Here is a 21,876-nt window from a genome sequence, read left to right on the forward strand (position 1 = left end):
GCGAACCAGTGTTTCGGGGTAGGTGGTTCTCGCCGTTTCCAATGCCTCGTAAGCAGGCGCTTGGCCGTGATGAGGCCCAGGTCCCAGAACCGTGCCTGTGGTTTGTTCAGTTTAGTTCTTTTATAGAGTCCAAGAATGCACGCCTCCCACGTGTCCGGCAGACCCGGGCCTGTGCTGTGATTCAGGAGTGAGGTCACCTCCCCCCAGTACGCGGTCAGAGTTGGGCAGTGCCAAAGCATGTGCAGGATATCCGCACCCAGCAGGTCACATCTGGGACAAACGGCAGTGTCAATCGCGAAGTATCTGTTTATTCTATCCGGCGTTAGGTATGCCTGGTGCAATATGTACAGTTGAATAACACGAAAGCGGGAATTGCGGGGGACGTTCACGGGACTGGCCAGGACCAGGTTCTACTCCTTGTCTGTCCATTCCCTCCCTCGGTACGCCGCCCATTTAGCCCTGATCTGTGTCGTGGGTTTTCGCGTGTGGATGAGAAGCGCCTGTGCTAACCAATGCGTTATGTGCGCGCCCCTGCCCATTACATGTAGATATTGGAGCAGGTGGTGTACCGGCGGCTCATCCCGGATGTCTCCCCAGGAGTCAGTGTATGCCCGCAGTACCGACGCATGGAGGAGGAACTGCCCAGCCGGCAGTCCCGTGGTTTCCGACAGTTCCGCAAACGGGAGAAGGGCCCCGTCAGCATACAGGTCGCCCATGGTCTCTACTCCGGCTGTGACCCAGCAGTCTAGATTGCGCTGCGTGACCATCCCACTCCTCCTGGGGGTGCCCAGTAGGGGGAGGGCAGGAGCATATGGTTTGGCAGTTCGTGTCAGTTTCAGGCTCCGGAGAAAGCATTTGCGGGCCACGGCCAAATGCAAGGGTAGAGGACGGGGTCCTTTGGTTAATGGATGAAACAGGGCGCAAACCCGAGGGTGGGACCATTGGTGGTCGGCAGTGGCCGTGTCGTCTAGATGCGTATCGCTGAGCCAGTACGTCACCCATTGGAGCTGGGCAGCCAGGTAGTACAGCTCCATGTTGGGAACAGCCAATCCTCCCTCCGCAGTCGGGGAGTACAGTTTAGCCAGCGCCACTCGTGGTCGCCCCGCGTTCCATATCAAGCCGCGAAGCATCGATTCCAGGTCACGGAATATCCGTGCAGGGACATACGTAGGGATATTCGCGAAGTGATAGAGCAACCTGGGGAGCGCTATCATTTTGGAGAGAGCTATTCGGCTGGGCACGTTCAGCGGTAGAGTTTTCCAGAAGGACATCTGGGCCCGCAGGGAGGAAACGGCGCGCACCAGGTTACCCTCCAGTATGTCCTGTGGGTCTCTGTAGATGTGCAGCCCCAGGTATTTAAACGTGGTCGGGTACCAAGCGAGCCGGGCCCCTCCAAGGTGCACATCACATTCCTCCTGGTCGCGGCTGAACGAGTATACTCCGGACTTGGCCCAGTTGACCCTGAGGCCCGAGACCTCCGCGAAGGTTTGGAAGATATCCGATAGCTCGGCCGGTACCGCAGTGAGGTCCCGCACATAAAGCAGCAGGTCGTCTGCATAGAGTGAGACCGTGTGCACTCCGTCAGCCAGTGGGAACCCCCCATTCCGCACCCCTGTCCCGCAGCAGAGCCGCCAGCGGTTCAATGGCCAACGAGAAAAGGAGGGGCGACAGGGGGCAACCTTGCCTGGTGCCTCTGCGCACTCTGATCTGCTCCGACAACAGCCCGCCCGTCCTCACTCGGACACTGGGCCTCTGGTAGAGTAGTCCGACCATGTCAGCAAAGGCATCTCCCACCTCGAATCTGTCCAGGACCGCCCCCAGGTATGGCCATTCAACTGAATCGAAGGCCTTTTCCAGGTCCAGGACCAGACACCCCGATCTAGGCCAATGTGTCAAGGCTGCTTCCTGAATCCGGAAGAGGCGGCGTAGGTTACGAGACGTGCTCCGCGCCGGCATGAAGCCGTTTTGATCCTCGTGTACCAGGGTTGGTACCTCCAGGGCCAAGCGGCGGGCCAGGAGGGAGGTGAATATTTTATAATCGGTATTCAGCATGGCTAACGGCCTATAGGATCCCATGAGCGCGCCATCCCTGCCCGGTTTCAACAGCGAGACGAGGTTTGCCTCGTTGAGCGAGTCCGGGAGTGCTGATTCCTCCATTGCAGTATGGTACAATTTGAGCAGCTCCGGAACCAGCACGTCCGAGCACGCCTTAAAGAATTCAGCGGGTAGCCCATCCGGGCCAGGCGATTTGCCGTTGGACAGTGCGAAGATGGCCTCGCGCATTTCTTCCGGAGAGAAGGGCGCCCCCAGGGCGTCCTGCTGCGAGCCGATAAGGGAGGGCAGCGGGATATCCGCCAGGTATTCTGCTATGTAGGCCGCAGAGACTCTCAGGTGCGACTGGTATAGGGCCTGATAGTGCCCCACAAACGCTCGATGGATCCTGCTTTGGGTGTACACTAGCTCTCCCTCAGCCGTGCGAATGACGGATACCGGCTCCGTGCGTTCCTCCTGCCTGACTAACCAGGCCAATAGCCTACCGGGCTTATCACCGTGTTGATGTACCCGCGCCGAATGGGCCGCAAAGTTGACGTGCCGCAGCCGTTCCAGTAGTGTTTCATGCTCCGCTCGGGCCGCCCGCAGCCGGTCTCCCGCGCCCCCCACCGCCTCCTGTTCTCCATCAAGTAGGTCCGCCTCCACCCTGCGCAAGTCCTCTTCCAGCTTCCACCGTATGCCCCCCTGGGAGCTCAAGCAGTGTCCCCTTACCACCACCTTGAATGCGTCCCACTCTACTCTCGGGGAGGATGCTGTATCTGAGTTGTCAGTGAAGTATTGTGCTACGCAGGCCTGCAGGGAGTCTCTAAAGGGGGCATCTAGCAGTAATGCAGGTTGTAGTCGCCATGTGGGGATAGGTGGGCGCGGGCGTTCCCAGGCCAAGTGTAGTGTATGGGGGTTGTGGTCCGAGTGCGTCCGACCCAGGTATTGGGAGTCAGTAATGTGCGGCAACAGTTCCGTGGACACCATATACCTATCAAGGCGTACGTGTAATTTATGCGCTCCCGAGAAATAAGAGTACACCTGAGCGTCAGGATTGTGTGCGCGCCATGCATCCCTCAGGTCCCACTGCGCCGCCCACTGTGTGAGTGCTCTCGTGGCCCCCTGGGATGTCGCCTCCGGCCTCGGCGGGACCGAGTGGTCCAACACTGGGTCTAGCACCGTGTTATAGTCGCCTCCCAGTATCCACGGGACGCCGTGCCAGGGCGCCAATCTCTCCGAGATGCGCGCTAGGAAGGTGCCCTGATCCGTGTTTGGAGCGTAAATGGACGCCAGGACCACCGGTTGCCCGTCTATGCGACCCTTCACTAGGACATACCTCCCCTCCGCATCCAATTGTACCTCTGACATTACGAAGGGAGTGCCCGGCTTCACCCACAGCAGTGCTCCGCGGGCATACGAGGAGTACTCGGTGGCGTACAGTTGTCCCCTCCATCTTCGCCTCAGCGCTGTCACCTCTTCCCCACTCAGGTGTGTTTCCTGCAATAGCGCGACCTGCACGTTCTGCCTTTTCAAGTAGGAGTAGATCTGATACCTGCGCGCGGGAGTGTGCATACCTCTAATGTTCCATGTACAAATTTTTATGGTAGACATTTTGGCAATATACATCCCTCCCCGACATACCCAACAGGAGCGGTTCCGCCAATTGACCCAGCAGCGGCCCTCCCAGCTTTCCCGTTCCCACCCCTCGCAGCACACTCAGCAAAGTTCAGAAAGACATTAGGACAGGGAAAAAAAACAATGAAGAACAACAACCAACAGCGGGCTATCCCCACTAAAATGCCAAAAGGGCAGTGGCGTAACGGGCCACCGTCCATGCTCTCAAGGGAGAGGAACAGTCTTACTTATCTAAGGGGCAGTGCGTGCTAAGCACAAGTTCGGCAAAAAAGGATATATAGTCAATGAAGGGAAGCAGGTCTCTTCCCTGAGCCACTCGATACAGGGTGTTAGTGGCCGCCCACTACGGTCCAACACTCCGAGTAACCCATCCTTCGTGTAGCCAGGTGCGGTTGTGTGCTGACTGACCACCCCTGTAAGTCCCGCCCTGCGTACCATCAGTGCCACAAGGGCATTACTCACTGTTACAGGTGTCCACTGTTCGGTCAGCTGGCAGGGGGGGGGAGGGAGACGGCCCCAGCGGCGGCGGGCGCCAGTCGCGCGTCATCGTCCAGCCGACCTCCGCCAGCCCCCTCTTCGTTTCAGCAAGATCAAAACAGACGGTGCCTCCAGAATCAATGGACCAAGTCAGAGGTTTGCGGCGTGACTATAGGCAGTTCCACCGAAATTTGTGAGTTCGGGATCCCATATATGGCCTCGTCGTCATCACTCGGAACCGGCGGTTGGCCGTCCTCCTGGGGTGTCTCTTGGGAGGGTGAGTTGCTCATTTGAGAAACCGCCTGTAATGCATCGCGTTGTTCTCGGAGCATCTGGTCCAGTGGGGGAGAGTGTCTCGCCCCCTCCTCCTCGCGTTGGGACTGTTGGGTCCTGTGTCTGCGGCGGCGTCGCGGTCCTCGTAGCCTGGTCCTCGTCTCGCCCCCTCGAGAGTGTTTGGGCGCCGCATCCGTGCCCCCGTCCAACCACTCACTGGCCTCCACAGGCGTGTTGAAGAAGTAAGTGTTGTCCCCCGCCACTACCCTCAGCTTGGCAGGGAATAGGAGGGAGTACTTGAGGCCCGCGGTGCGCAACCTCCTCTTCACTTCCATGAAGTCGTGCCTCTGGCGCTGTACCTGGAGGGTGTAATCGGGGAAGAACATGATCGACGCATTGTCTATGCGTACCTCACCCAATCGCCGGACCTCTCGCAGCACCGTGTCTCTGTCTCTGTAATTCAGTATCCTGAAGAGTAGCGGCCTCGGGTTGGCGCCGGTGGTGTAGGGCCGCGTTGGCACCCGATGTGCGCGTTCCACAACAAAGTGAGGCGACAGCGAACCCTCGGGCAATAGTGTCCGCAGCCAGTCTTCCACATGTTGGGCCGGGCGGGCCCCCTCCCATTTTTCGGGAACCCCCACGAGGCGGATGTTATTGCGCCTCGCCCTCCCTTCTGCGTCCTCAGCCCTGTCCTCCAGGAACTCCACTCTGTTCAGGAGGTCCTGCAGTTGCCTGTCTGCCTGAGTGACCTTGGGCTCGATCTCCTTCACTGCGCCTTCCAGGGTCTTGGTTCGGTCGGACAATTTCCTGTGGTCGTCGCGCAGGAGGGTCAGGTCCACTGCTACCCCATCTATTTTGGACTCCAGGGAGGTTCTAGTTTGCTGGAGGGACTGTTCCATCCGTTCCACTGCTGCCAGCACGCTGTCAAGCCTCGAAGCCAGTTGCTCGGCGGCCATTTTGTGTAGCGGTCTGCCCGCTTTCCCTTTCGGCAGGGCCCCACCTGTCCCGGTGCGGGTCCGCACTCCCCCGGACATGTGCGGGCGGCGCCCGTCCGGCAGGGTAGTCCCCGGTGCCGCTCCAGTGATGGTGACCCCGGATGCGCTGCACCCCCGGGTGCGGAACTCTGCGGGTATCAGCTATTCCCTCAGATTAGGCCGTCTTAGTTGCCCCCGTGGGGGAGGGGGGGGGGGGATGTTTCGCCTTGTCGCCCCACCACACCGACCCGAATGTTGCAATGGCCGAGGGGGCGTACGTGACACGCACACCCGTGCGAGCTGGGCTGGTTAGTCCGGGCCCTGGCCCCACTTCACTTATGCCTCACTGCCACTCCGGTAGCCTTCGCCTCCATGGGGGGGGGTCCGCAGGTGCTCCCCTCCGTGTGTCCACAGTGTGAGGGGTGGAGAGATGGCCGCTCAGCTCTTGTAGGCAACGCAGCCCCCCGGGCAGGGTCCCAGGCCCACAGCGTCCAGTGCGGGGGTTGCCGCCCCTTGCCGGTCCCTCGACGTCTGCCTCAGCGCTGCGGGCTCCCCGGGTGGCGCCGGCTGCTGTGTGGCCCCTCCGGGGGGGGGCCGTCCGCCGTTTGGGGCAACCGCCCTCCCCTGCGCCCCCCCCGGGTCGACCACTGCCCCGCCACTCCTCACCTCGGTCCAGGGCGGGCCGCGCTTGGGGTCCTCGGCGCGAACGGGGGGCGCCTGGTCTCCCCGCAGTCTGGGCTCGTCCCTCGCGGGCCGCAGTGGTGCAGGGCGTCTTCCGGACCACCGGTGGGTCCACCCGGCTAGGCAGCGGGCAGCTCGTGAGATCCGGGCAGCTCGGAGAAGGTGGGTCGTCGGGCCTGTACCCTGGGCCCAAGCCCTGGTCTCCCTTGATTGCGGCGCCGGCCCGGGAGCGCCTCGTCCCGCAAGAGGGCTGTGGGAGAGGTCGGGGTCGGGTCCGTCGGAGCTCGGACACAAAAGTCCACCAGATGCGCCTCGGCGGGTGCCGGGGGGGTCCGCTCAAGGTTTCGGGTGGCCCCGGTCAGTATTTCCGGATAATTGGCTCAGGGAAGGGGAGCCGGTAGCGGAGCTCTACCCAAGAGCGTCCGTCGCCATTGCGTGCTTAGCCACGCCCCCCGTGTCCAGAGTATCTGATAACAAAAAAAAAGTGTGTTGAATAAAATATGACAAAAAGAAAATAAAGATTTTGTAGATTTATATTTGAACATCGAATATACCGTGTGACCTGTTTGTCGCCCCTTGGTGAGTTCCCACTTGTGTATGAAAAGTTTTGGACTCTATATGGGCCAGTGTTTGATCCCGTGGGGTGGACCTCTTCTTGTTTAGTAGTTCATTTTCCCCTGACGTCTACCCTTATCTTCTTCAGGGGGCCCCTTTTGTATTGGTCTGTGTAACGTTGTCTTCGTAAAGTATACCCGATGCAGAATCTTAAGCTGCACCAGGTGGAATCTAGCCGAAATGCCTGCTTCTCTCGGGGACGCCATCGCTGCATTCCAGTTCGTCTCGTCCATATCTCCTATCTCGCCCACCCATTTCTCTCGCAGCTTGCCTAAGGGGTCTGGCAGATTATTCAACAGTTTAGGGTACGTGAGGGAGGTGGCGCTGTCCTGTATGTAATCAGTAAGCAAGCGATTCTCAAGTGGAGAGGTCTCCGGGACCTTTGTTCCTGCTGGAATAACTGTCATCAGGGCGTGCCTAATTTGAACATATCGGTAGGTTTCAGTGGGACCCAGGTTGTAATGCTGCTGGAGGTGCGAGAACGGGACCACCCCCTCTTTTGACCACATGTCCCCAACAGTGGAAATTCCTATATTATCCCATTGAGTGAATCCCTTGCTGCGCCTTAAGTGTCCCAGTGCCTTAGTGTCCCACAGTGGTGTTAGTTTCGTAATGATTCCCCCCATTTAAGCCGCGCCTGCGCTTTGTGCCACAGTGCCACCGTGTGTTTGGTTGGACCCATCAGCTTTGCTGCTAGGCTGTCCACCATTTTGACATCAGCGGTTCTCCGCCATCTAAAGTGTTCACACTGCTGTCTGAGACCGGAGAAAACAAATTCTATTTCATGGCAAAACTGCCATCTAGCGACTGAAGTAAGTACACAAATTTAACAGATACAAGCATAATCAACCAACCGTAGTAAAATCCCTGTAACGTTTTAAACAAAATATTTGTTTATTATACTTCACAGAAATTATCTCTAAAAAGTGGCAAGTGCATAAAAAAACAGTAAACAACAGTTCACAGAAGCAAGGTAAAGAATTGTGTGCAATTTTCTTTTACATTTCATGTAATAGTGAAATGTCAAACATGGTTAGTATACATAGAAACCATTGTGTAGAATACATTTACACAACTGAAGTGTGTGATGTAAAATATATATGTACAATTACCAGTGGTGGAAATATTACCAAATGAATACATTTGGTCAGTGAGTAGGGGCAAAACATTATTTATAACACAAATTGGCACTGGACAATGTCTTGTAGGATAGGAGTGTATATTTTTCACTTTCAGTCTCCTTGCTTAATTTTCTCAGACTAAGAGTATATCAGTGAATGGTTGGTTATCTTTTTATTTATACCATTCATTTCATTTATGCTGTACAGTATCTGAGAGGCAGTTTTAGAATTGTTAACTAAGGTGGGTACTTACCTCAGGGAAGGGGTTGGACAGTGTCTGGGGGTCAGATTTTCTATTACACCGCTGAGTGCTAACCACAGGGAAGATGTTGGCCAGAGTCTGTGGTCAGATTTTCTATTCTTACTCCGCCTGGTACTTACCTCAGGGAAGGTGTTGGCCAGTGTCTGGGGGTTAGATTTTCTATTTTTACCCCGCTGGGTACTTACCTCAGGGAAGGTGTTGGCCAGTGTTAGAAGGTGGTTCTGACCGTCTGAGCTGCCCAGATTTTTCCCTTTTTGAACACCCTATTGTTGAGCTTTTACTGTGGCAGAGCCTCATAAGTTGGGACTTACCCACAATGAACTCTTGATGAAAGGGACTGCATGTGTATTTTACCCGTGTCCCCCTGGCGCGAGCAGGCCAATGCGCTGCAGCCAGAGTAAGGGGCACTGGTCTGGTTACATGCAGACATGTGTGTACATGCATGTGCACAAGTGTACGGGCTGCGCAGGGGAGATTCCTGGCGTGCGCAGCCCAGGAGCAGCTGCAAATGTAATGGTGTGGCAGGACTTATGCAGAACTGGGTGGTGACATGGATGAGGCTTTCTACAATGGGAAGAAACATTTGAGGGAAAGTCAGTGTGCTTTACTGTTTTTCACTTCATTACTCTCCTATGAGGAGTGGGAGCACATGGGCTAGTTTCATTTTCCTAGGGCCTACAAATTCCAGACACACACTAATGTCCACTGTAACTTAGGTGAGAAGAAGTCATATTTGTACTGCTTTTGGGTCATCCAGAAATGTCATATTTCTCTGAGTCAGATCATAATCAGGGCCTGGCTGGGGCTGACCCTGCCAGGCTGAATTAATGACCTTCCTCTGCAAGCTGACGATGAAGCGCTTGGGGCTCCGCTGCCGGTCCTGATGTGCCCCTCGGGGTGGGTCAAGTTAACCAGAGGTTAAGTCGGGGAGCGCCGTCGCGTTCCCAGTGAACATGCCCCGTGGGGTGCCAGGAGCTCACCCTGGCCCCTGCCGTAAACGGAGGCAGGGGAGCGCTGTCGTGCCCCCCGGAAAAGATGAAAGTTGGGGAGCGCCGTCGCGCTTCCGTGAAGGGGCCCAACCAGGGTGCCAGGAACCCTCTCTGGCCCCGGCATCACCTGAGGGTGGGGAGCACCGTTGCGCTCCCACAACGATGTCTCTGGGGCCCGGGATCCCATTTCCGGGCCCCAACGCCAGAAGCAAAGCCAGGTAGCACCGTTGCACTCCCCGTGAAGATGTCCCTGTGGGTGGGCCTAGGATCCCATCCCCGGGCCCGAAGTGAAGAGCAGGACAGTGGAGTACCATTGCACTCCCCCGAAGACCCGCCAGGCCAGAGGCTGCCTCGCATCTGATCAGGCGAGTGGGCAGACCAGAAGAGGAGTGTCTGCTCTCGTAGCAGCACGTAAGGGTGCTGACCAGGTGGGGAGCTGGCGGGAGCCATGGGGGGCTCAAGTGGCTCTCCAGCGAGCCTGTGGTGCAGGGTTCCAGGGTAGGACTGGGACCCAGAGAAGAAAGGAGTAAAGCGAGGGGCCGGGGTGGGACCGTATCCCTGAAAAACCACCAGAGCAGCCGGCGGTGGGCTCCCCGAGCTGCTATCACTCACCTGGGGGTCCGGGTGGGACCGGGCCCTCTCACCGAGGCCGGGAGCAGAATGAGGCGACCCGCAGGAGCAGAGCGGTTCTTCTCGATGGAAGAAGCGCCCCATAATGCCTTGCAGGCGCGGACTGGCCTGCAAGGGAATACAGCCTTTTCTCTGCTCATGGTGGCCCCAGGAGGATGGGGTCACCGCCAAATGTGTGACAGGGTGCAGGGGGAGCTGTAGGAGCAACGCAGTCTCCCCCAGCACAAACGAAGAAAGTCCCTCCCTAAGTCTCTGGGGACTTATAAAGAATAACCCCTCAAGGGCTCAGCCAGCAATCCATGCATTCTGAGGCTGGAACAATTGTTCTGAAGCTGGGAGTGCATTACGGACTGCACCAAGGTATGAAGGTCTGAGTTGGGTATGTTTAGAAAAGGGCAACCCCTGGAGGTGAAGAGGTGTAATTGCACAAGTAGTGCATTTACTAATGTTATTCCTTTTAGAGGGACTGAAAGTCACATGTGTTATGTGAAGTACCTGTGTAAGGTGCTGTTATAAGCCCAATGGGGTTAAATTGATACTTGTATAGCGCACTACTCACCCGCAAGGGTCTCAAGGCGCTTGTACGAATACCGCTGTGGAACCCATCCTGGCTTTCCCTGTGAGGTGTCCACTCCTGGGCACCCCCAAGGTGGAGGCCAGGCATCCTTAGCGTTGTGGGGGCCGTTGTGGAGATTAAGCAAGCTATTGCCCAGAGTTGCAGAGTGGGACTCCATGATTGGAATAGGCACCGAGGCGAGAATTATCAGGTCCGTGGATTTTTTTAGCTCAAGACCCGCCGAGGCGGGGAATTGAACCCTGGTCCCGGGCTAGACCTCTGCATCAGGGTCTGCCGCTCTAACCATTGAGCCACACTTCTCCACGTTATGTTGCTGGACATTCCTGCTAGGGTGTCTGGCTGTACTTGCGTAATCCTGTGATTTGAACTGTGATGCCTTGTAGGGGCTTTCATTGCAATGCAATATAATTATCATCTCTGATAAGTACCTTGTTTAAAGTGTTGCCCAAACATGTATTCTTGCTACTGCTTTAGGAGAGGAGCAACCCAGACTGTTAGCCACAAGATGTAGAGGTGCAGACTGTACCGCAGTACGAGATGCTCAGTCAGGGTTATGTGTCCCCAGGGCAGGTGTACCTATTTTTAATGCTTGTTGAGATGATGGGGTGGGTCGCCACTGGGATGGTGCCAGTTGGCAAAGCCCTCGCTCCAGGTTGTGTCAACCCACTGCATTAGGGGGCAAGATGATGTGCATACATGAGAGTGGTGGTACTAGACCCCACCCCCGCGGGAGGGATGGAGATATGCAATGTCACAAAGTAATTCCAACAGCCTATGTATATTTGTAAATTGGTGCATAGTATTAAGTAGTGTGTGTGTTTAATAACTGTACTCTTACTTTTATGAAGCAAAGTACAGACTGGATAATCAATTATTGAGGTTTATTTCTGCGCACCTGTAATGGCGATTACTAGCCTACACCACCTCCCTTGAGTAAGCCTTCGACTGCTCTGCAACACTACCCTCAGAGAGTCAAGGGCTACTATAGGGTGTTTGGTTCCCAGTGAAGGACAAATGTGACATTTTATTTGTGCAGGCCTCACAGATACTGCCTCGTTTTCCAACAGTCTCTGGGGGTCAGATTTTCTATTCTTACTCTGCCAGGTACTAACCACAGGGATGGTGTTGGTCAGTCTCTGGGGGTCAGATTTTCTGTTCTTACTCTGCCGGGTACTTGCCTCAGAGGTGTTGGCCAGTGTCTGGTGGCCAGTTTTTTTATTCTTACTCTGCTGGGCGCTTACCTTAGGGAAGGTGTTGGTCAGTGTCTGGGGGTTGGATTTTCTATTACTCCAATGGGTACTAACCACAGGGAAGGCTTTGGCCAGTCTCTGGGGGGCAGATTTTCTATTCTTACTCCACCGGGAACTTATCATAGGGTAGGTGTTGGTCAGTCTCTGGGGGTCAGATTTTCTATTACTCTGCTGGGTACTAATCCCAGGGAAGGTTTTTCTCCAGTGTCTGGGGGTCAGATTTTCTATTGTTACTCAGCTGGGTACTTACCTTAGGGAAGGTGTTGGTCAGTCTCTGGGGGTCAGATTTTCTATTCTTACTCCACCAGGTACTAACCACAGGGAAGGTGTTGGCCAGTGTCTGGGGCCAGATTTTCTATTCTTACTGCACCAGTTACTAACCACAGGGAAGGTGTTGGCTAGTGTCTGGGGCCAGGCTTTCTATTCTTACCGCACCAGGTACTTACCTCAGGGAAAGTGTTGGACACTGAATCTAAAGGCAAAGATTTGTATCTTTACTCAGTAAGTTAGTACAAAGAAATAGAATAGATCTAAAGTATAATTGAAACATGTGCTTGATCCTTATCTTTGTTTTTCTAACGAGATATCTCACAGAAAGCCATTTCCACCAATCTTTAAGGGGGGAAAAGGGAAGCACAGCTTGAAACATCACTTGCAGAACAACAAATAAAAAACAACGAATCTTCAGGTACAAATGAGAACCTTTTATTTTGCATTAGTGTGGCGGTTCAGAAGGAGGGACACGTACAACTGAATGGGGTAAATGAGTTTTTATTCGGATAAACGTTTTCTTTTTCCTTTGAGTAAGTCTTTCCCGTGCAAGGGTCGCCGGATTAAGGGTCTCCGTAAGGCTCCGGGGTCTTCTGGGACTTGTTCCCCTCAGTCTAGTGTCGGCGGGGTCCTCGTCCTTGGTAGTCGCCCAACGCCACATGCAGGAAGGAAAAAGAGAGCTCTTAGCTGTTTGTTCAGGCTGTCTATACCCCAGGGGGACCAAGGACGTGAGGGCACTGGTGCGTTGGCGTGCTATTTAACAGTGAGCGTGATGGACAGGTGCAAGGGACTAAGGTGAGGAAAGGAGGCAGGGGGGTAAGGGAAAAACCGGTAGGGAAAGAGACTCGCTATTTACACTATCTACAAGGCGTTGCCACGCCTCCCAAGCCAGCCCGCCACACGTTGACGCACCTGAGTGAGCCACACTCCTCCGTGAGCATGGCTGGGCGATTCGTGTAAACGTTGGCCTCCTGGCACTGCTTCTCCTCGTCTCCGCTCCTCCGCCGTCTCCACACTCCGTCCTTCCTCCTCGTATCTCACACGCTCTCCACTCTTCTCCCAGGTGTCGGAACACACCGATCCCTCTCCTTCCGGGTTTTTGTCCACTCCTCTCGACCACGCGTCACAGGGGGCGTGACTACTTGCTCCATGCAGGTTCCGCTGAGGCATACCAGCGCGTCACAGGGGGGCATGTCTTCTTTGTCTTCCTCTTCCGTATTAAAGGAACAGTCCTCCTTTCTGCTGTCCTGCCGGTTCCACCATTCTTCGGACTCCAATTCCCAGGAGTTCTGAAGCAGAGAAGGGGTGGGATGATTATCAGGGGTCAACCAGTCTGTGTTGTTAGCGATAGCCTCCACCCTGCTACAATTAGCTAATTATTTTTTCTTCTAAAAGGGCAACCATCTTACTCTGTTCTTTAAAATTTAAGGATATCTAAAGTAATATTAAAAATTCTCTAAGTGTTACACTAACTTTAAAAATGTTTGTTTTAATTTGCAGGTTAAACAACATTTTCAAATAAAATGTTCTAATCCTTTCCCTGATATTTCTCTTTCCAGCTACCTCTATAAAGTACACCTGGACTACCTATCAGAGTTGAAAAGAGAGTGCCCGTTAAAGCAAAACCTCCAATAATACTTTTGCAAACAAATCTTCACTTCCAAACAACTAAGAAATGCAAACCTCAGGTACAATGGCGAACATTTCACTTTACTTCTAAAAAAGTACTAAAATTAACTTTTCTTCCACAGCAAATTAAGACGGTCAATAAATAGTTTAGCACATTTAAAAGAGTTGTTTAAACTTTATCTTGCCTCCTTCTGTGTCATTAATGACACTGAATTTTTTCCAATTCTATTTAGGAACCATAAATATTCTGTAAAAATACAACAGTAGCTTCAAAACATTAATACTCGCTTATCCTCATCCTTTATTTACAGGATCATCAATGGTTGATTTCAGTCGCCCAGCAAGTTACTTACAGTCAGGAGGGGTAACAGATTACTGAAATTTGGTGGCTACATTTACTGTAAAGAAAGATTAACTGAGCCCAGGATTCATTGGAGGTGTGTAGAATATTTCTCATCGCATTGTAAAGGCAGAGCGGTTACTCTGGGTGACATAGCAGAGAGGTTCACAGAGCATAACCACTTTGCCTCTGCAATAGAGATAGAAGTTAGGGAAAATCTACAGCAGATTAAAATTTTGAAGTTGCAAAAAACTTCCCCATGCACGTTGCTAGTAATATGCCCACAATCCCTAATTTAAGGCTCATGATCCAGAGAACACAAAAGACCATCAATCCACACGCAATAAGATCACAAACGTTCTCCGATAATAACATCCCCCAGAACAATCACTTTTACTAACAAGATTTTTCTTATGCATGATAATCAAAATCCTCTAAAACGTCTTATCTTATCTACAGCACATAATTAGGTCACCCTTGAGAATACTGAAATTTGGATGATGGGTAGCACTTTTAAGTCTACACCCCATCCTTTTATCCAAATATACGGTATTCATGGAAATATTAATAACACAATTGACAACTTAGTATTTAGTTTGCTGCCTGATAGACAATCTTCCACTTACACTAAGTTTTTATCAGTTATAAAATCCAAAACTCTGAACAAAATTCCTAGGAAAGTAATAATTGATTTTGAGTTGCAAATGATAAATACTATTATTAAACTATGTACAGACACCCAAATCCAAAGATTTTTTTGTTCAACTTTTCCCAGGCGTATTGAAGAAAAATTCAGAAAACATCCTCAGCTGAAGATTGTGTCAGACAGCAAACTTCAGTATGAACTTAAACTAACCGCTTTGTGTTTTGTTCTTACTGAATGTGTAGATGACTGCTACACTGCAATTGGTCAATTAGATTATTTTAAAGCAAATGAAAAGAAATTGCACCTCTTTTAAATTATTTTGAGGACACCTGGATTGGCCACCTGAGCAAGTCAGGTCGTAGGAGGAAGCCAAGATTCCCCATTGACTGGTGGAACTCATACTTAACTTGTTAAGAGGGAGGAGAAAAGACAAACAATTCCATCGAAGGATGGCATAACTCTTTTTAATAAATCAATTGGGAAGAGTCATCCAAACTTTTATCCTTTCTTGGAAATTTTGAAAAAAGAGCAAAGTTTCCAAGAAATGAGGATGGCTCATTCACTTTCAGCTAGTATGAATCCTCAAGCGTCACAGCGTAGCAAAGAGATATGTTAGAGGTTTCTTTCTAAAATTCAACAATTTCCTTTAATGGGTACGTCTGACTATCTTGAAAGTATTGCTTATATTCTTCATTTCTAGCTAACACTATCACCGTTTGGATTAATTGCCGGTTTTAGACCACTTCCAAAACATTCAATTTGCTTTTTTTTTTAATTCCTAATTTCCAAATAAATAAAAATTTGCTGTCTTGCCAACTTGTTAATTTTTTCAGAACCAGCGGCACATCTATTGTGATAACGTGCTTTTAACTTAATACACTCTTTGCAAATTTTCAAATTTAGAATTTTAAAAGTTTGCAATTCTAGGCAAAAATGTTTTCATGAAGTTGTGTGTGTTTTTCAAAGATAGCTTTTATAAACAGTATCTTGGCCAAAAAGCAAATCATCCCAACATGTTTATGTTACAGCAGCCTGCATGGGGATCAAATTGTTGTTAGTTGAAATAAAATAACATTGTCTCCAAAGTATTTAAACATATCTCCCACATGTTTCCTTACAGTAACTGTACCTACCAAATGTTGTAATATAAATTTCCTAATCTAACCGCACCTCGTCTTCCACCCATTGCAGTTTGTGACGCACAACCAACTACAGAAATAAACCTGAAACAGTGTGCGTCTAGGAAGTTTGTATAAATTGAAAAATGTACTATTTTATCCATTAAACTTATTGCCAAGCTGTGGAAAAGAGATATTACTTTTTTTTTTTACAAATGTATTGGTGTTTGCAATAAATTATTTTTTATGTTTCTTAAATAAAAACATAACAGAAACCGTTTTTGGAAAGATTGCAATAAATTATGTTTACTCAATAAATAAATCGTTCCACAGTAAACTGGGTGTATTTATTCACATTTTCATTTTAAATTGTTAGTTCATTGTTAAATATGTTCTAAATTGTTTTAAAATGTCCAGACATTTTTAACAAATGTATTGTTCTTTTATTTTGTAGTATGTTAGTTTAAAATGTTTTCCAATAACTTGGTTTACATTTCAATAATTTTAAATTTAATACTCCGATGTTTCTTTTCCATTAATAATACCTAGGTATTAAAACACAACCCCACCCAATACCCCTATATCCCAAGCATCCTGCTCCTAAAGGTTAGCGTAGTAATTTGTTGTTGAATATTTTTATTGTTTGTAAAAATAATGGATTGACACTTAAAATGTAATACTCTGGGATTTCCCCCCCCAAAAAAATACCTCGGTATTAAAACACTACCCCACGCAGTACCCCTATATCCCAGGAATCCTGTTCCTTAAGGTTAAAGTAGTATTTCCTTGAAGAGTATTGTTTATGTTTGTAAAAAGAATGTTATGGCACTTAAAATGTAATACTCAGGGAGTTTTCCCCCCGGAAAAACATACCTGGGTATTAAAATACTACCCCATCCAATACCCCTATATCCCAAGCATCCCGCTCCTAAAGGTTAAAGTAGTATTTTCTTGATGAGTATTGTTTGTTTGCAAAAATAATGCACTGACACTTAAAATGTAATATTCAGGGATTTTGTTCCCCAGAAAAAATACCTGGGTATTAAAACACTACCCCACCCTATACCCCCATATCCCAAGCATCCGCTATTAAAGGTTAGCATAGTAATTTGTTGTTGGGTATTCGTATTTTTGCAAAAAGAAAGCAATGACACTTAAAATGTAATACTCAGACATTTTTCACAAAAAAATACCTGGATGTTAAACACCACCCAAAACCCCTATACCACAAACACCCCACTCCTAAAGGTTAGTGTTGTAATTTGTTATTGAATATTGTTATTGTTTGCAAAAACAAATGGATTTACACTGAAAATGTAGTACTGAGGGATTTCCCTCCCTGAAATACCTCGGTATCAAAACAATACCCCACCCAATACCCCTATATCCCAAGCATCCAGCTCCTAAAGGTTAACATAGTATTTTCTTGAAGAGTATTGTTTATGTTTGCAAAAATAATGCAACAGCACTTACAATTTAATACTCAGGGATTTTGTTCCCCAGAAGAAGATACCTGGGTATTAATACGCTATCCCGCCCAATACCCCTATATGCCAAGCATTCCTCTATTTAGGGTTAGCATAGTAATTTGTTGTTGGGTATTCTTAATATATGCAAAAATAAAGCAATGACACTTAAAATGTAATACTCCGAGATTTTCCCCCGCAAAAAATACCTGGATATTAAAACACTACCCCACCCAAAACCCCTACATCCCAAATATCCGGCTCCTAAAGGTTAGCGTAGTATGTTCTTGTAGAGTATTGTTAATCTTTGCAAAAACAATGCAATAACATTTTTAATGTAATACTCAGGGATTTTTACCAGGAAAAAATACCTGGGCATTAAATCACTTCCCCCCATCCAATACCCCTTACTGCAAACATCCCATTCCTAAAGATTAACATAGTATTTTCTTGATGAGTTTTTTTAATGTTTTATAAAACAGTTTAACACCACTTAGTTATTTTAAAATACCTGAGTATTAATACACCACCTCCACCCAGCAGCCCTATATTTCGCACAACAAGCTCTTAAAGGTTAGTGTCGCATTTGTAAATATATTTTATACAATTTTCCTAAAAACAATAATGTTGAAAAAATAATGATCAAGTGTGTTTTAAAAAAAATAAAACCAGAGCATTAATGCTATACCCCACCATATACCCCGGTATCCAATCCATCCATTCCCAAACACAAATTTAGGATTTAAACAACAATTAAAAATAATCATGTACTTCATGCAAAAAAATATGGAGCCTTAAACATATGTACCCAATATTTTAATAATCTTTACCAATGCTCAATTATTAAAATGTATTCAATTATTAACACCCGTTAAAAATACCCATGTACTTCATCCAAACACACCATACACCATCTTTGCTGTGAACCCCATTATATAGTAAATATTAGAAATACGTGTGCCTGTGCTTTTCAATGATCAACACATTATTAGCAGAAAATAAAATAAAAGTTTCTTACCTGTCAGCACCTCACCTTCCACCCCAAACACATCATACATGCCCTCATTGTGGTTAAATCCATCATATGTAATATATAACATATAGGTTTTCCTGTGCTATTAAATACATAACAGTATTTTTTTCAATGATCAAAACATCATTGGCAAAAAGGAAATCATTTTTTCTTACCCGTCAGTACCTTGACTTCCACAAACCACAGAAACAAACGTGAAAATGCAACTAGGAAGATCGTAGAAAGAGAAAAAGGACTGATTAACGTCTTGCGACGCTAGGTTTCCATGTTGAAGTACGTCTGTGGTACTGGCTTGCGTTGTAAAGCCATCCGTGGTCAGGATAAATCGTGGAAACAACTCGCGTTGTAAAGACTTTTAGTTGGTAAGTGTACCCTGGTAAATGTTACAAGTTGTATTTCCCGCGTAGTAATTGATGTTTCCCGTTGGTAACAAGGGAATACATGCTTACACAAAGCATGCGGTCATTGTATTGCTTAATCTTGGTTGTCAAAAGTGCTTCTCTGGAACAATACCAGGCTCTTTTCATAGACAGCCTAACAATCTACTTGGATATCCCCTGGATTGTACTTTGGCGCATAAAGTCTTGGCTTTAGAAAAGAAGTCTTGTTTATGGGAACAGTTTCTATGGAGGCCATGAAATTGGGAAAAGGGTAGAGAATGCCTAAGAGCTCGCAGGTGATGGCTAGTGTACACAAGGAGGGTATTCCTTTCTGTCCGTTTGCGGAACAAGGATTTGAAGAGCCCGTCCGCAGATGACCTGATATAGATCCAGAAAGGCAATTTCTGACCTACAGTGGGTAAGTGTAAATTTAAATCCAATGCAGTGGGTATTGAGCAAATCAAAAAAATCTTTGAGGGTGTTCTCACCACCATGCCAAATCATAAAGATGTCCTCTATGTAGGGTCTCCAGTGACAAATCCGGTGGTGAAATAGATTCTGATAGGACAAAATAGTATCTGTTTCTAGATAGTCCATGAAAGGTATAGCAAAATGTGGTGCAAAAACTGCACCCACGGATGTCCCTTTGATCTGTTGAAAATAGTTACCAATGAATTGATTTTTTTTTTTGAGTTAAGCAAAGTTCCAACAGTGTGAGAATATGGGAACTCCATGTGGGCGTGCCCTTGATTCAAGGGTTTTTTCGATACTCCTTAAACCCCGTCTCAGGGGAATATTGGTGTACAGGGACTCTACGTCCACAGAATACTAGAATTGCGGTCGTAGGGAAGATGTTAGACCTGGTTAGTTATGTCCATAGTTTCTTTTTATAGTAAAGTGTTTCAGATACAAAGTCCTTAATGAAGAAGTTCAGGTACTGGCCAAGGGGCTCTAATATCGAGCCACACCCTGGGACAATTGGGCATATAGGATCTTTATGCACTTTAGGGAATGTATAAATTGCAGGTGTCCTCTGGGATTTCTTATTCAGGAATAGTAATTCATTCTGATTCAGAAAGTCTTCTGATTTACCCTTTTCCGTGATTTTGAGAATAAGTCTTTGTATGTTTTTGGAGGGATCAGTGTTAAGCCTGAGGTAATGGTCAGTATTTGCCACCTGCCCGAGAATCTCAGCTTTGTATGAGTCTGTACTCTGTATTACCACTCCACCACCTTTGTCAGCAGGCTTAATGACTAAGTGATTCAGTTTAAGATTAGTCAGTGCATTCTTCTTCGCAAGGATGTAATTGTATTTCTGTTCTAAATTAGAAATCTCAGTCAAAATTAATTTTTCAAAGGTGTGTACTTCGGAGGAATACAGCTGCCTGGTGGGTTAAAAGTTGAAGGTGGTCGGAAATTTTTGTTGGCAGTACAAGGCAGGCTATGGTTGTCAAGAAAAAAGGCATGAAGGTGAATCTTTCTAAAGAACATTAACATGTCGGCTTGAAGGTTAAGAAAGTTAGGCTGTGTAGTGTGAATGAAGGAGAGTCCCTTACCAAGTAGTGAAGTTTCTTAAGAAGGAAAGTAAGTGAGTTGATACGTTGGAGATGGGGACAGTTTGGGTGTAGCGAGTTGTAGCAGGGGTAGTATTAGTACAGTTATTATTTATCACCATCGGTAGTGTTTCTGACATATTTGGTGCTCCCCTGGTGCACTGTACCAGCGTTGTGTCAAGCCTCTCCCTTGTGTAGTTGGTCATCCCTGGCCCCTTCCTAAAAAAGTACTGTTGGGGTTCTCGGTGAAGGAACTGGTATTTTCACATGGGTCAGAATTATCTGAAGATTCGGCCAAGGTGTCTGAGAATGTCACTAAGTTATTTTGTTTGCTCTATCTCCTCCACGGACAGCTAAAGTAGGGTCTAGCATGCACCCTGTTGTTGTAAAAGTCATCAGTGAGATAGGGGTATGTTCTTTCAGTTATGTAATTCCTAATGTCCCTTTTTACCTTAGTATTTTTTATCCTGTTCAATTCTGTAAAACTGCTATTGACTTCTCAATCTTTTCAAGTAAATTATAAGTGTCAGAGATCACAATGGATTCTTTAATTTGCTTCTTCAAGTCCTTAATTTTTCAGAGTTTTTTAGTATGTTCAATGGCAGTGTCAATTCCAAGCACCATCCAGTGCCTGGAGCAAGTAGTCCAAATGAAGCTAAAACCATTCAAATGATTGTTGTCATTGTTGAAGACACCAGGAATATTCCTAACTTGTAGGCCAACTGGAATGGTATCAGCCTTCAGGTCCTCTGTTAGCATGCGTATCATAAGCTGTAGTCTAACACATTTCTTTGAATATTTTTCCAGTTGATCAGCCAGGCTAGAACTAACTGGCTGCGCAGAATCCGTGGTATCAGAAAAAGTGATGGTCCATCTAGTATTTTCTTAATGTAGTCATCTGAGTACAAAGGTGTGTGGTCTGACATGATATGTACAAGAACAGGGTGGAAAAATAAAGGGAAGTGAACAAGGAAGGAAAAAAAGACAAAAGAATGCCCACTATAACTAGTAGGAGGAATTTATTGTATAATTCCATTAAAAATGTGCTTTCATAGACAAGCGAACACAAAGGTATGTAAGGGACCATGGGTACAAATATTTATAAAGTAGCAATCCATTATTCCTAGCTGGACAACAATCATCAACGCCTCCCTACAGCAGGGAACAATGCCTGACTTTCTAAAAGCCGGCCAAGTCCTCCATTCTGAAAAAGCTGTTGCTTTATCCAGCCTCCCACAACAACTGCAGACCCATCTCCAACATCCCCCTCTCAGCCAAAGTGCTGGAGAAATGTGTGCAACAGCAGCTAAGTCAACACATCAACAACTTCCATCTGCTTGATGACTTCCAATCCGGATTTAGACCAGGGCACAGCACCAAAACCGCCATGCGCCACATTGTGGATGATGCCCTCCAAGCCCTTGACCAAGGCAAAACTTGTCTCCTAATCCTCCTGGACCTATCCTCGGCCTTCAACACAGTCAACTGTGACAAACTACTCGAACGCCTCAAAGTCAGGATGGGATTGGATGGCACTGTTCAAGAATGGTTCAGTTCCTTCCTTCAAAACCGGTCACAGAGATTCCTAATCAACGGCAACATATCGTCACCATCCCAGGTCACAGTTAGAATCCCTCAAGGATCAACCCTGTCCCCCACCCTTTTCAACCTTTACCTAGAACCGCTTACCGAAGTATTACGCACTGCTAATATCTCCTACCATATGTACGCTGAGACACTCAGATCTACATCAAAACCCCATCTCTCGAAGAGATTATCTCCCTGAACGAAGCCCTGGAACTCACCATCCAATGGCTCGCATCCAATCAACTCATACTCAATGCAAAGAAAACAGAATTTCTCCTGGTCTCCCCTCCCGATACCAACCTTGAGATCCAATCATGGATTAAGGCTATCACAGCC

General features: G+C 48.1%; 1 long non-coding RNA gene across 1 annotated transcript in view; it reads left to right on the forward strand.

Moving 5' to 3' along the window:
- Positions 1 to 14,543, forward strand: part of LOC144773067 (uncharacterized) — a 120,402-nt gene extending 105,859 nt beyond the window's left edge. The window contains exons 2-3 of the long non-coding RNA XR_013599913.1: positions 13,348 to 13,476; positions 13,729 to 14,543. This is a non-coding gene — a long non-coding RNA (uncharacterized LOC144773067). The remainder of the gene's footprint in view (positions 1 to 13,347; positions 13,477 to 13,728) is intronic.
- The last annotated feature ends 7,333 nt before the right edge of the window (positions 14,544 to 21,876 follow it).

The sequence above is a fragment of the Lissotriton helveticus genome, chromosome 8, assembly GCF_964261635.1.
Source record: "Lissotriton helveticus chromosome 8, aLisHel1.1, whole genome shotgun sequence".
Lineage (NCBI taxonomy): Eukaryota > Metazoa > Chordata > Amphibia > Caudata > Salamandridae > Lissotriton > Lissotriton helveticus.